The following is a 14,097-nucleotide window of genomic DNA, read 5'->3' as shown; positions in this document are numbered from 1 at the left end:
TGATATTAGGAGACTTTAAGACTGGGCTACACTGTCAGGTACAGAAGGCGAGTCACATAGAATGATCGAATTTCTAGAAGAAAATTATCTAAGCCAAATGGTTTCTGAGCCAACTCGACAAAATAATATACTCGACCTTGTTATAACGACCCTCGGTGTTTAATACTAACAGTCTTCCTCTCGCTCCCACCAACACCAGTACTATTGTAAATCTCGAGCATGCATTGCCTAATTTTGAAATAACAACCGATGAAGTCCTTAAAGTTCTCCATTCACTTAAAACAAATAAAAGTCCAGGACCCGACAAAGTATATCCTATACTGCTTAAAGAAACAAAGAGCGAAATACTCTCCTCCCTCACTACCGTATTCAATATGTCCTTGCGACAAGGCATCGTCCCTTCGGATTGGAAAAAGGCTAACGTGACACCAATTTTTAAGAAAGGAGACAAAAAAATACCAGGTAACTACCGACCCATTAGTCTAACTTCAATTGTAGGTAAGCTAGTCGAGAGCATAATTAGAGACATATTTTGTGAGTTACCTCGAAAGCCACTCATTAATTGGGGATTCACAACATGGCTTCCGTAACAAAAGATCCTGCCTGTCAAACCTACTGACCTTTTATAACGGTCTCTTCTCAATTTATGACGTAACCAAATCAGTGGACGTAGTCTATCTTGATTTCCAGAAAGCGTTTGATAAAGTCCCACATCATAAATTACTTTATAAATTAAAGCAAATAGGCATTGACGGTCAAGTAAAAAAATGGATCGCGAATTGGTTGAGCAACAGACAACAAAGAGTTGTGATTGACGGATTTAACTCAGAGTGGGCGCCGGTCACTAGTGGCGTCCCTCAGGGCTCGGTTCTTGGCCCAGTGCTCTTCATTATTTACATCAACGACGTGGATGTTGGACTCAATAATCGCATTGGTAAATTTGCAGACGACACAAAGATTGGTAACTCGGTTCTTACTGACGAAGACAGGCAAAGCCTCCAAGAGGATTTGCACAAAATTTCAGCTTGGTCTGATAAATGGGAGATGCCCTTTAACGTAGACAAGTGCCAGGTCCTTCAAGTTGGAACAAAAAATAAGAAGTTCGATTACGAAATACACGGCGTTAAACTCACAAGCGTTCAGTGCGTTAAGGACCTGGGGATTAAAATCGCGTCAAACCTCAAATTCTCACATCAATGCATCGATGCAGCAAATAAAGCGAACAGAATGTTGGGCTTCATTAAAAGAAACTTTTTATTCAAGAATAAAGATGTAATACTTCCGCTCTACAATAGTTTAGTCAGACCCCACTTGGAATATGCGGTACAGTTTTGGTCTCCCCATCATGCAAAGGACATTGCTAAACTAGAAGGTGTTCAGCGTCGAGCAACAAAAATGATCCCTTCCTTGCGCAACAAATCTTACGAAGAAAGGCTTTCCACCCTTAACATGTTCTCTCTTGAGAAACGTCGCCTCCGAGGAAAACTGATCGAATGTTTTAAAATACTTAATGGTTTCACGAATGTAGACAGAACAAAATTGTTTATGATCGATGACACTTTGCGAACGAGGAACAATGGCACAAAACTCAAATGTAGACAAGTAAATTCAGACTGCACCAAATTTTTCTTCACCAACGTTGTAGTGCGAGAATGGAATAAGCTCCACCATCAGTGGTCCAGTGTAACACGATTGACTCCTTTAAAAACAAGCTCGACCGTCACTTCCTTGAACTTAATATTAACTAGAGAAGAAAAGCAACGTTTTGGAGCCATCTGATTAATGTAAAATCACTTAGGTTTAAGGACAGACCACCTAGTCTGGACCATGGGGTCTGTGTGGTCTGATTTTCTATGTAAATTTATGTAAATCTCTCTCTCTCTCTCTCTCTCTCTCTCTCTCTCTCTCTCTCTCTCTCTCACCATCTCCTCGTAGTTCTCGGACCACTCGTCGTAGCCGGCCGCCATCTCCTCCGGCGTGACCCCCGACCTGTGGACGTTCTCGTTCGCCCTCATTGCCACGTCGCCCCGACTGCCGCCCTCAGACATTATCCTGCAGCAGGAAGAGACAGGAGAATCACAGGCAGGGCATGACTACAGTACAATACAATTCCTTTATACATCCTTTATATATTTACGAAGGTAGGTACGGTTTTCTAGCCCTGCGCCGCACTCCTCGCTGATTTGACGGCTGGCTCTCAGCTCCGCCCACCTCCATGACAGGTGTGGCCCTCTCTCTCTCTCTCTCTCTCTCTCTCTCTCTCTCTCTCTCTCTCTCTCTCTCTCTCTCTCTCTCTGGAATGGAATAGACTAAGCAATCACATAGTTAGTGCATCGACGATAGCTTGGTTTAAGAGTAGACTGGATAGCTACATGGACGAGGATGGCAGGTGATAGTGAGGTGTGGGTGCAGTAAGGCTCTCCGGCTTATTGCACGGCCAGCTGAAGTTGCTCTCTCTCTCTCTCTCTCTCTCTCTCTCTCTCTCTCTCTCTCTCTCTCTCTCTCTCTCTCTCTCTCTCTCTCTCGCACACACACACACACACACACACTGGCTTCACGGTCTGACAGGGCGACGGTTCGAGCCCGCTCAGGCCGGATTCTTTCCGTTGACTAGGAGTGGTTACTATCCCCCCTTGAGCAAAGGGGATGGGGTGTGTGGTGTGTGAGGTCCTGGCAGTACCCATAGATCGACGATAAAGAGCACTTGCTCATGTTGGGAGGGTACCTGCTGCTGGCGATTACGAGTCCAACTCGTGATCAGGTCGTGGTTAATTACACACACACACACACACACACACACACACACACACACACACACACACACACACTTTACACGTGGCAATTCCTGGCCGGCAATACAGCCGCGACGATCTAGCGGCTAGACCGTCTGGGTGCTCTCGGGAGAAAGTACCTTCACACGTGGGAGGAGCCGCCGGGAGCATCAAGACGTAAACTGCTAGTAAATGCAAGGGCATGAATTCACCCCAGACACCCCAAAAGGCTACTACCATATCTTAAAACCACAATGAGTTTGGTCCATCAGCCTAATATTGTAGAAATACTTTAAGTAAACGAGGCTTATCATAAGCAGTATTGATTGATTGACTGATTGTTTATTGTTGCATTTAACAACAAAGGAGAAGGGAGGAACATGCCATCCCAACTCCCAGGCATTACATAGTGTGATTATATAATACACGAAAATAACCGTTCCTTATACCTCCTTCGATATCTCGCAAAGAGATAAACATTTCCCACAATGTTGCTGCCACTCCATCAAAAGTTGTTTTGCGCAGACTCTGCTTCTTGTAGAGCTTATCTTGTGGGTCCCACAAGTGTCGATGCTGTCTCACTTCCTCTAGCAATGCCACCTCGGCCTCCCGGCTCCAAATATTGTTATCTGCATCTGTCATTTCTTGTTTTATTGGCGCCGACATGTTGTTTACCTGGCCGCCAGTCGGCAATACAAGACGGACACGCTCAGCTGCAGAGAACTTGCCGCGAGAAGAGCTCCCAGACCCAGACCCAGACCAAAAATGCTGCCGCGCCTGTATTGCCAGCCGCGAATTGCCAGGTGTAAAGCCGCCTTTAGAGGTGAGGTTCGTGATTTAAATGAGAAGAGATCGCAAGAAGAGAAGAGGGAGTTTTTTTGGAGAGTAATGGATATGAAAGTGACAAAGTAGTTCATAGGGTCGAGAGGAAGAAGGGAATAAAACTAACAGAAAAGGAGAAAGGGTGGAAAGTGACATATACGAATATTAATGGAATAGTTTCATCGTAGATAGAATTAACGACTATTTGAGAGACAAAGAACCTGATATTGTGGGGCTGACGGAAACTAAGTTGTGACTCAATTGAGGTGGTGGGTATTGGAGAAGGTGCAAACAACATATGGAGGAGAGACAGAAAGATAAAACAGGGAGGAGGTATGATGTTAATGGTTAAAAAAGGCATTAGGGTGGAGGAGGTAATTGAGGGTGAAGGCTTGACAGAGGTGTTGAAAGTGAAAATTGTGGGTGCTGAAGGAAGAAGGAGGCATTATGTAGTAGGGTATGTGCCCCCATGAACAAGCGTATGGGGTTGCGGGAATATAAACAAATGATACAAGAGACGGTGAGTTGCAAGGATGAAATGTTGAGGGCGTGTGAGAGAATACTTATAATGGGTGATTTCAACTGCATGGAGGTGGAATGGGAGGATTGGGAGACGCAGGGAGCAGACGAGTCGTGGGGAGGAAGACTCCTGCGACTGGCAGTGGAACATGTGCTGACTCAGTGGATCAAGGAACATACCAGATTCGGGAAAGAAGGCGAGGCATCAAGACTAGACCTGGTATATATTTAGTAAGGCGCCGGAAATAATAGAAAATCTTAACGTAGATTGTCCAATAGCGAAGAGTGACCATGAGGTTGTGGACTTTGAAGTATCAGAAAATAAAACGATTGACCGAAAAGAAAATCACAAAATTGGGAGAAGCAACAAGTGTGACTTTGTTAGCATGAGAACCTTTTTTGAAAATGCAAATTGGAGTGGGCTGTTCAAAGCCAAGAGTACACAGGATAAGTGGGAGGCGTTTTTAAAGCTATACAAGGAAGCCGAAAATAGATATGTCCCCAAGGTAACCAAAAAGGATGTTGGTAAAAAGGAGTGGTTTAACAAGAGATCCGAGATAATTAGAAAGAGAAAAGAGGAAGCTTGGAAAGGAAGGAGGAGACGAAGAAGAATTAACTCGTGGAACGATTTCAAACAAGCAAGGAATGAATATACAAAGATTAGAAGAGAAGAAAAAAGGAAATATGAAAAAGATATAATCGACAAGTGAAAAGACCTACCCAAACTATTTTATAGACGTGTGAACGCCAATTAAAGAATAGAGAAAAAAATCGATTAACTGAAAATGGATGAAACCACATATGAGGACCCAGCAAAGATGGCAGAGGTGATGAATAACAGCTTCCATAGAATGTTCACAAAAGAAGAATTTGTACAACCCCCGGGCCAGGAAAAAGGAAGGTTATGCAAGAGATTCAGTTAACGGTGCAGGAGGTCAAAGAAAGTTTGAACAAATTGGATGTAAGAAAGGCGACGGGGCCGGATGGAGTATCAGGGTGGATCTTGAAAGAATGTAGTGATCAACTTGCAGAGAACCTGCACTCCATAATGAGTGCCTCTCTGAGTGAAGAAAAGGTACCACAAGATTGGAAGAGAGCAAACATAGTACGGTACCGATTTTTAAGGGAGGCAAGAGAGCGGACCCATTAAATTACAGACCGGTATCACTCACTAGTGTGGTTGCGAAGGTATGTGAGAGACTGGTTAATAACAGGTGGCCGGATTTCTTAGAAAGTGAGAAAATTATATCGGATTTCCATCGAGAGAGAGAGAGAGAGAGAGAGAGAGAGAGAGAGAGAGAGTGTGCACACGTTTACACGTGAATGCTGATGAAGGAGCGGAACATCAAAGTCTCGACTCTTGATAATACGCCTCGTCTTCTCTCTGGTGTTATTATTTTGTAGTGGTTTAACATGTGTTACATACACATGCTACATTTATTTCCACCTCTTAATTATGGATAAAGCCTCCCTTACACTTCCTGAATAGCAGTGAACCTCTCCGCTACTCACAGCCGAACACGACGAACATCGTTTATTCACAACAACACTTGAGTAGCACTACTGCGACGTTGCCGGTTGGAGGGAAGGCTTACCATAGGTACAGAAAGAACTCGTTTCCGCAAATGTACCAGGAACATCAACAACTCTCCTCCTGAATTTTGCTAAATCCAGAAAGTTGAGAATTGCGGGTTCCTGGTACCAGAGACCAGAGCTTTTTTTTTTTTTTTACATTGCGGCCATTGCGCCGGTAGTTTTCTTCCCCCGGTGGATCCTGGTCGGGTGCTTCTTTCCGGTGTGTCGGGGGATCGGCGGCCCAGCCTGGCAGGCGAGCGGCGAGTGGCGAGTGTTTATATTATGCCTGCTGGCTTGCTCTGCCCCTCCCTCCCAGCTCAGGAGTTCGCTGATAGTGCTAGGAGGTGCATGTGGGTAGTGGTGGCCACTGGCGGCGGCTGAAAATCCCAGCGGCGCACCAAGCGGCGATTGAACGGATTGAACTCGCGTCACGAGCTCGCTCTGACGACTCAGCACCGCTGGACTTGATATAGCGATGCCGGAGGTGTAGCTAAGGAGATCGACCACATTCTCGTAAATACTCGTTGGAGGATCCTTCAGAACTGCAGGGTTTACCGGAGTGCTGCGTTCTTTGCAACTGACCATAGGCTTGTTGTTGCAACACTCAAGCTTCATGTTAGGTCAAAGAATCTCGAGATGCAACACTACTGTGTTCCATCTCGAGAGGCTGAGACCTGGCATGTGCTCAGGAAGTATGCAGTGACGGTCTCAAATCGGTTCGATGTGCTCAGCACCCTGGAAGACCCTGTAGAACTGTGGAATACCTTCAAACGTAAGACACTGCAAGATGCCGAGGAGTGCACTGGAGAGCGCCCGAGATCTAGGAGTGCCTTTGCCTCGGTGGAGACGTTGGATAATATTGAGGAGAGTCGCGCTGCCAGACTTGCTGGGAAGCGGGACCAATACAGGGCTCTGTCGCGTAGGACTAGAGCTCTCCTGAGGAGAGACAAGGAGAGGTATGTCAGGAGTCTCGCTGAGGAAGTCGAGGGCCATTTAAATGCGAATGACCCCCGACCTGCTTATCGAGCCGTGAAGATGCTCCGCTCCAAGTCTCACTCTTATTAGGTGAGCACTATCCGAACAGCTGACGGCTGCCTCGTGTCTTACGTGAATGGGCAGAGGGCACGTTGGGCTGAGAACTTTGAGCAGCTGTACATGGTGGACTCTCCACGTCGGCAGCTTCCAGTTGCTGGGTTACAAGTGGTGGATGCTGACCCACCCATTGACGAAAGTTCATCCTCTCTGGTTGAGGTCAAAGAGGCTGTGGTTAAGTTGAGGGGTGGGAAGGCACTTGGCATGCTGTCCGGATCTTCAATCAACCTTAACTTCAGCAACTTCGGTCAAGAGGAGCACCGGGAGGCATCATGGGCCAAGCAAGTCATACATCACGCCAGCCACCATAAATAAAATTAGCTTGCGCCACTAACAGGCTGGGGCCGTCTATAACGCCCCTCAAAAAACCCTACCGGCGCTACAGACAGCACAAACACGTGTAGCAAATCTGAGGTATTCCAGTGGAAAACAAGTTCGCGGTCCTTACCTGTGTTTCTGGAGTGACGGGAGGAAATGTTGTGGGCAGCCCGGCGTGGCGATAAATCTCATCAATGTATTTTAGTCTATCCGATCCTGATCTGCGCATGCGCAGAACCCAATGTTTACTATCACAGAGTGTTGATATTAGTTTGTCCAGGCAAGATGGCGGCATACAGCATGTATAGTTTTTATGAGAGAATAGCAAATTCCAGGATGACATTCAAAGGTTATCGCATTTATCATTTACCAACATACAAAAGGGGTATCATTTATTTATTTTATTACATTTACCGGGGGGTATAGGGTTATTATTTATTACATTTATTACGTTACCATACATACAAGGGTCATAGGTTATCACATTACATTTATACCGACGTACAGGGGGGTGGTACATTCTCACCAAATCATTTACCGACGTACAAGGGGGGCTATCACTCTCCTTATCATTTATTACCACAAAGGTGACCTGGCAAACACCACTAAGGTTTCACTTTTGATTTTTAATTAATTTTGTGTAGTATTCATAAGATAAGCTGGTGTTTTTGCATCTTTTATTCATCATTAAACGAACTACTTTCTCTTTTTGGAAGATGATATTAAAAAAAATAAAATAGCCACAAGTGGACCATTTTGTACAACGGTCGGGGCAAAACGGACCTCACTTATGGGGCAAAATGGACCTCATATGGAAATGCTTGGTAACATGCCAAACATACGTTTTGACAGATAATCACATTAGAAAGATTACTTAACAAAACTAAAATAATCTAGTTCTTATTCCATTAGAAAACAATTGCTCTTAGGCTCAGTAGCATGAACAACAATGAATTCCAAATGAAAAGTGATATTACCTTCCTGAACATCAAGTTCTTATTCCATTACAAAAATAAATGATCTGTGGCTCAATAGCATGAACACCAATGAACTCTCATGAAACTACTCACAAGTTAAAGTGAAATTACCTTTCTCAACATAAAAGTTCTTAATGCATCACAAAAATAATTGTTAGTTTGCTCAATAGCATGAACAACATGAACTCACAAACGATAAGTGACATTACCTTCCTGAACATAAAATTAATATTCATATAAAAGAAACAGAGAACACTTTGTCCTTATCTTTGTTCACTGAAGTTGTGAGTTAGTTAGCAGCAAAAAATAATTATTATTGTTAAGTGGGCCGTTTTGCCCCAAGGGTAATGAAAATGTTAACAACAATCTCAGCGGAACAATGGCGGTGCAGAAAAATGTTTCAGTAGTCAGACTCATGCACAGAGTAATACTAAAGAATCATGCAATAACACATGAAATTATGAGTCACATTACTCCTATAAACACGATTTTATCAGACCCTTACCAATAGATCAGCTGGTGATAAAATATTCTGGGATTTTTCACACACAAACAAACGACGGCGTCCAAACTTGCCCCGATGTTGCAGCTGACTAATGAGCCGAGGACTAAGTCCATATCATTATCAATAGCTGGCAGAAGCTAAAAACACAGAAAACGGGGTGGTCCATATTACCCACCTATGCCATTTTGCCCCACCTCCCCCTACAAGTGGTGCAGGTTATCTTATTTATCACATTTACCGGCATACAAGGGGTGCAGGTTATCTCATTTATCACATTTGCTGACATACAAGAGGTGCAGGAATCAACTTTCATATTTCACGCATTTTCCAAATTCAAAACATACGTCATCATTTACTTTCATAAAAAAACAAATATAAACTCGGGTGGGACAGATCACAATAAGTAAGCGAGAAAAGACACGGGACCGTGCCGAAAAGAATCCGCCCTGTGTATGTAAACAAAGTCCGCGCATGCGCAGATCAGGATGGGATGTTCACCCATAGCGGATCGTTGGCAACACTGCTTACATCACAATGGTCGCTTCCCCGCTCCAACCAAAACAAATGTAGGCTATGCCTTTTCACTGGTGATCTAATGCGATTCTGTTGATTTCTCGACCTCATTTGAAATGCATATTAGTCGATTTCATGCTCCCCCACCCAAAAACCCCGTGTTCCCACAGGTCCCCCAAGATCGTTTAGGGAAGGGGATAGGCATAACTTGAAAAGAGGCATAACTCGAAAAGTAGACATTTGCGACGGAAATGAGGAACAAAATCACGGAATTCTCTACATCTATCAGCAGAAAAACATGAACCACGTGAGAAAATCGTTGGTTGGGTGAAACCGTAAATTGACCAAAAAGTTACTGCAAAATAATAGCAGTTTTCTTAAATGCATAATAATAACTTAGTATTCGTAAATGCAAAGTAATGGCTTAGTTTCATAAATGCAAACGAATCGCTTAGTATTCTTAACTGCAAAATAATAGCTTTGTAATTCAACTCAATTCACAATAGCCTACTAGTTTCCTAAATGCGCCGGCTGGCATGGTCGATGACGTCATTACATAACATTGTCAAGCGAGAGTTAAATGGTTTCATCATTATATATTTTTAGATCATATCAGAATATTTGTGCAAGTTATCAATGTTTTCTTCGTATTTTCTTAGGGAGGACGTTGCAGGAATGAATACAACATTTATTCAAATGCATAATAGCCTTGTAAACAACTTTAGCTGTCCTTGACTAAATTTGAACGAAATGTAAAAAGAGACATTTTCCTCCACAAATTACAAACTTGTTATCAGTGTGCACAACTGACAAATTCATATATAATAAATTATGGAGAGTGTATATGTAGTGACATATCTGAACATTAGCCTCTTTCCATGCGGTGTATATATTTTAAAGTCAGGGCCGGTGAACGAAACTCAGTGGACAGTGTGTCAACACTTGTGTCCACGATTGTACAACAGTAGTTTTCCTGGGTTATTGGTCATGGAGATCCCTGACTTTAGGCACTGTAAAGCCAAAGACAGGGAGGGGATGGTAGCTGGGGTAGTGCTAATTGCCATTTGAGCTATGTAAAAAAGCAACGATTTGCCGTTTCTGTTGTAACCGACGGTGGAATTTACGAGCTCACATAACTATACACGGAAGGAAGTACTCTTGTAGATGATACAATCCTTTCACTTTCTTATTCCAGAAACATCAGTACAAACCTCTTGTGCTGCTACGAGGCAACCCACGGAAGTACTTCCCAGGAACCAGGCCGACAGAATTATAGAAGGTCGGCTCACCAGGGGCTCTACTTTGGTTCCAGTTGGCGCAGGGGCGGGGACACCGTCCGTGGCGTGGCGTGACGTCACGCCTATGATCGGGTGGTGGCCTGGCCAAGTCAGTGGAGTCAGTCTGAGTTTGTGAAGTGAAGCGTTCACATACCATCACTCCGTTTCCCTGGTGTTAATAATTCACGCTGAAGATGCCTACCACGTGTGCAGTGTTTGGTTGCCATTCCGTTTATGAAAAAGGTGTAAAAATAACATTCCATACGTTTCCGAAAGACGAAGACACAAGGCAGAAGTGGATTACTGCGTGCAGAAGAGGAGATTTTATAAATCCAACCGCTGCACATATGTGCAACCGGCATTTTGAAGATAATGCATACGAGAGAAACCTTATGTACGAGCTTTTGGAAATACCACTACCCTCAAAGCAAAGAAGGCTGCGACCAGGGGCCGTACCAACGCTGCACTTACCAATAGTAACAAGTAAGTTGTGTTAAACTTAAGGCCGGGTTCTAGCAGTATCATTACCATTATAATGTATAAGCGTCCAGTTCCATAATTTGATGATAAATCGTAATGTGTAATATATGGTTTTGAAATTTCATCTTTCTTTAAACTTTCTATCAAGAGAAAAATGTCTTTTTTAAGTTAAATATTTTTGCATATTTTTTGAAAAAAATAGATAAAGAGCATTTTTAAAAAATTACAAAAAATATGAAAATAATAAAAAAAGACATTTTTCTCTTGATAGAAAGTTTAAAGAAAGATGAAATTTCAAAACCATATATTACACATTACGATTTATCATCAAATTATGGAACTGGACGCTTATACATTATAATGGTAATGATACTGCTAGAACCCGGCCTTAAGTAATAAATAATTCAATAGTCAGCATATCCTTGCAGTTATATTTTGAAAAGTTGTACTACTATTTCATCAAGACAAGTGACCAGCAGGGCTTTTTAAAGGTTATAGGAAGAAGAATATGCTAAGGGTAGCGTCATCAAACAACGTAATAGAGGATTCTAATTAGGCTCAATAAACAATATTGTGATATCATTACAGTTTGCAATACAATATACAGCAGCGTTCTGTGCCTCTATTTAATTTTTGTTACTACCGTTGCAGACTCCGTAACAATTGATGATATTCTAGAGAGGAGAAGAGGAACAAAACGATTCCTAGCAGAAACAGATGTCGCTAATGGAGCTGCTGCAACGCCTGAGAGCGAAGGTAAACATAATTAAATGTATTCTTTACTTTAGTTCTAGCTACAGGTCATTCACATATCATGAGAGAGAGAGAGAGAGAGAGGGTAGGTTCCTAAATCCCTTGTCCTCTGTTTTTTCCTTGTATCGTTCTCATGCGGTGGGGAGGGAAGAAGTTGGGGGTGGAAGGGAGGGGTGTGGAGAGTAAGGAGGTGAGGAGGGTAGGACAAAGAGGGTGAGGGATGGGAGGAAAACAGAGAGGTAATAATGAGTGCAAGGAGAGGGTGAAACAGAAATGATGGGGAGGAGGAAAAGTAAGTAAGGCCGGGTTTACACTACCAAGGATAGCAGCTACGGCAGCCCCGGACCTTTCAAATTTGAAATTTAAAGCCCAATACGGCGGAACGGGTATGCCTCACTCTCTCTCTCTCTCTCTCTCTCTCTCTCTCTCTATCTCTCTCCTAACCAATACACAGACTCTTTAATAATTGATTTCATTCATTTCAGCTGTTCCTTTGACAGCTTCTGTTTTGTCGTTACCAAAGATGAGGCTTCTTTTTGGCGATCCCACAGGTTCAGTGTCTGGCTCCTTAAGTGATGAAGGAAATCACAGAGGGAGGGAAGGAGAGAGAACAGAAGGCCACGGCACTACTACACAGAAGCCTCTTCCACCCCTCCAAGGTACTCATAATATATGTTCAGTATTTGCCTAAAAAAAATAATAACAAAACTAATGAAAAACTTGATACTAATTAAGTAGTCTTCTCTCTCTCTCTCTCTCTCTCTCTCTCTCTCTCTCTCTCTCTCTCTCTCTCTCTCTCTCTCTAACCAATACACAGACTCTTTAATAATTGATTTCAATCATTTCAGCTGTTCCTGTGACAGCTGCTGGTGGGTCGGTACCAAAGAGGAGGCTTCTTTTTGGCGATCCCACAGGTTCAGTGTCTGGCTCCTTAAGTGATGAAGGAAATCACAGAGGGAGGGAAGGAGAGAGAACAGAAGGCCACGGCACTACTACACAGAAGCCTCTTCCACCCCTCCAAGGTACTCATAATATATGTTCAGTATTTGCCTAAAAAAAATAATAACAAAACTAATGAAAAACTTGATACTAATTAAGTAGTCTTCTCTCTCTCTCTCTCTCTCTCTCTCTCTCTCTCTCTCTCTCTCTCTCTCTCTCTCTCTCTCTCTCTCTCTAACCAATACACAGACTCTTTAATAATTGATTTCAATCATTTCAGCTGTTCCTGTGACAGCTGCTGGTGGAATCGGTACCAAAGAGGAGGCTTCTTTTGGCGATCCCACAGGTTCAGTGTCTGGCTCCTTAAGTGATGAAGGAAATCACAGAGGGAGGGAAGGAGAGAGAACAGAAAACCACGGCACTACTACAGAAGCCTCTTCCACCTCCAATTTACTCATAATATATGTTCAGTATTTGCCTAAAAAAATAATAACAAAACTAATGAAAACTTGATACTAATTAGTAGTCTTCTCTCTCTCTCTCTCTCTCTCTCTCTCTCTCTCTCTCTCTCTCTCTCTCTCTCTCTCTCTCTCTCTCTCTAACCAATCCACAGACTCTTTAATAATTGATTTCAATCATTTCAGCTGTTCCTGTGACAGCTGCTGGTGGGTCGGTACCAAAGAGGAGGCTTCTTTTTGGCGATCCCACAGGTTCAGTGTCTGGCTCCTTAAGTGATGAAGGAAATCACAGAGGGAGGGAAGGAGAGAACAGAAAACACGGCACTACTACACAGAAGCCTCTTCCAGCCCTTGATGAAGTATTTGAGGGGAAGCCATTTATTTGTGAAAACAATGAGTGTATTAAAGAAAGAAGTGAGCGTGAGGAGGAAAAGAGAGAGTGGATAAATGAAAGAAATAAACTTATAGCAGAGAGGGATGAGCTTCTTCAGGAGAAATGTGAATGGGAAAAAGAGAGAGAAATATTAATTGAGAGACTGGAATATCAGAACAAAGTGGGTTTGTGGCACGGCATTGAAAAGGTTACTGAAAAGCTACAAACATATTTGACTCCAACTCAGATCGAATGCATGTTGCACAAGAAGCCTGTGAAGAGGTGGGAAGAGGAGGACATTAGAAGAGCTGTGACACTCAGAAGTTTTAGCCCCAAAGCATATAACTATTTACGAGAAACTATGAAGTTTCCTCTTCCGTCGGCTGCCACCCTCAAAAGATGGCTTATGAAACTTGATGTTGAACCAGGATTGCTGCTGCCGGTCATGAAGTTGCTGCACCACAAGTCTGCATCCATGAACCAGTACCAACGGCTTTGTGTGCTGAGTTTTGATGAAACCAGTGTAGCGCATGAGTGGACCTATGACAAGGGTACTGATACACTTTATGGCCCTAAACGTTATGTTCAGTGTGCAATGTTAAGAGGGCTAACATGCGGATGGAAACAGATCATCTACTATGATTTTGATAAACCCATGACAAGGAAAACTTTGTTCGACATCATTACTAAATCAGAGGAGGCAGGCTTTATTGTTGTTGCTATGG

General features: G+C 43.1%; 1 long non-coding RNA gene across 1 annotated transcript; it reads left to right on the top strand.

The window, feature by feature from the left end:
- Nucleotides 1-10,404: 10,404 nt before the first annotated feature.
- Nucleotides 10,405-12,599, top strand: LOC127002539 (uncharacterized). The gene is made up of 3 exons (XR_007756329.1): nucleotides 10,405-10,852; nucleotides 11,501-11,605; nucleotides 12,451-12,599. It is a non-coding gene; the product is annotated as an uncharacterized LOC127002539 (long non-coding RNA).
- The last annotated feature ends 1,498 nt before the right edge of the window (nucleotides 12,600-14,097 follow it).

The sequence above is a fragment of the Eriocheir sinensis genome, chromosome 23, assembly GCF_024679095.1.
Source record: "Eriocheir sinensis breed Jianghai 21 chromosome 23, ASM2467909v1, whole genome shotgun sequence".
Lineage (NCBI taxonomy): Eukaryota > Metazoa > Arthropoda > Malacostraca > Decapoda > Varunidae > Eriocheir > Eriocheir sinensis.
The sequence above is the reverse complement of the archived record's forward strand: the minus strand, read 5'-3'. Positions and strand labels throughout refer to the sequence as shown.